Source organism: Micropterus dolomieu, linkage group LG07 (genome assembly GCF_021292245.1).
Source record: "Micropterus dolomieu isolate WLL.071019.BEF.003 ecotype Adirondacks linkage group LG07, ASM2129224v1, whole genome shotgun sequence".
NCBI classification, from domain to species: domain Eukaryota; kingdom Metazoa; phylum Chordata; class Actinopteri; order Centrarchiformes; family Centrarchidae; genus Micropterus; species Micropterus dolomieu.
Window position 1 is genome coordinate 581334 of NC_060156.1, and position 1900 is coordinate 583233.

Sequence of the window (1900 nt, forward strand, 5' to 3'; positions counted from 1 at the left end):
TCCTGCTGGGATCTGAGCTGCCGCTTCACATCGGACCTTCTTTTCTCCATCAGACGGATCAGCTCGGTGAAGATCTTCTCACTGTCCTCCACTGCTTTATCAGCAGAGCCATTGATAGCCTCCACCTCCTGCTGAAGCACCTTCACATCTTTCTCTCTGTCCTGGATTCTCTGCTGGATGTTTTGTCGACTCACCTCGAGCTCTCTCTGCCTCTCGGTCCTTTCTGCTGCAGCTGAGACTGTGTCGTGGCCTTTATGTTCATCCACAGGGCAGAGATAACAGATACTCTGCCGATCAGTACGGCAGAACATCTTCATCACCTCATCGTGACGAGAGCAGATGTTCTCCTGGAGCTTCTTGGAGGGCCCCACCAGCTTGTGTTTCTTTAACGGAGCAGCAACATAATGAGGCTGCAGGTGTTTCTCACAGTAAGAGGCCAGACAGACCAGACAGGACTTGAGGGCTTTCAGTTTTCTCCCAGTGCAGACATCACAGGCCACATCTTCAGGTCCAGCATAGCAGTGATCAGCAGGAGCAGCTTGGAGTCCAGTCTTCTTCAGTTCCTCCACTAAAACTGCTAACATGGTGTTTTTCAGCAGGACAGGCCTCGGTGTGAAGGTCTGCCTGCACTGAGGGCAGCTGGGGATTTGCCTCACACCCCCTAGATCCCAGTGGGTTTTAATACAGTTCATGCAGTAGCTGTGTCCACAGGGAATAGTCACCGGATCCTTCAGTAGATCCAGACAGATGGAACAAGAGAAGGTTTCCCGGTCCAGCTGAACTCCTTTCTGCGCCATTTCACCTCTCAGTGGCAACGACGGTCTGAGTTTCACTTTCTCAGAAGTGCAGCTAGTTTGAGCTCTGATCTGAACAGCATGTGTTTCTGCAGTGAACGGGGCCTGTCAGCTGCTGCACGTCAGCACATGTTGGTCACACCCATCTTCAAACTGTAGATCTGAAGGGGAGGGAACCAGGAAATATATGGACAGAGTGGAGCTCGCTGTGATTGGAGAGCAGGAAGCAGAGGGAGGGGTCATCAAGCTGCCGCTCATTCCAGGAAGAGGCGGAGCTCTGTGGATTCTTTGTTTCCTCATTTCCAGCGAAGCCTCGGTTAAAAGCTGCTCCCCGTTTGAAACCTCTAAACTTTTTAGTTGTAAAATCCTTCTGGGCTCCTCAGGCTTTGCTGATGGCTCCATATTTCTCAAATTCTCTTCAGTTTTCTTTGAGCGGTTCAGACCAGGTGACAATAATCAGAGTAAAGTGTGATAAAATCCTTAAACTGCTGTATAATCACATTCTCACTTCTTTGCAGTGTAAATAAAGGAGGACAAACTAAAGTCAGTGATAATCAGAAGCCAAACAACCACTAATAAAGGCGATCAGTTCAGCTTTTTGATTTGAAAGCATGCAGTCCTAGAATGTGTGGAAAAGGAGTCAGAGATGAGGACTCTAATCACAGGTGCATCACAAGCTGCCATCTTCTCCCCTTTGTTGTTGTCTTTGTAAAGCAGTGACTCCCACTTGAACTTCCTACAGCGTGCTGACGATGTGGCCCCGGTTGGCCTTCTGTGTGAGGGGGACTCTGTAAAAGATGGCCCATATTTTAATCATGTAGTTTCTCTGCAGCAGTGCTGTGAGGAGAGTGTGTTTAATAAATGGAGGTGAAAGCAAAGAACTGATCTTATCCAGCAACACACAAGACTCTCCTGATAAAGTTCAACCTTTGACCATCACTGGATCCCCTGGAGAAACTGTCAGCAGGTTAAAGATCTTGGAGCTGTGACTGATGGCCGCCTGAACTTCACACAGAGAGCTGACTGGATTTTTAAGGAAGCAAACAGAGATTGTATCTTTTAGCACTTTTAGTGCTTTGACACCATTTACCATGATGTGGGACACA

At 48.2% G+C, this 1900-nt stretch overlaps 1 pseudogene; it reads right to left on the reverse strand.

Moving 5' to 3' along the window:
* Nucleotides 1–883, reverse strand: part of LOC123973357 — a 2395-nt pseudogene extending 1512 nt beyond the window's left edge.
* Nucleotides 884–1900: the final 1017 nt, after the last annotated feature.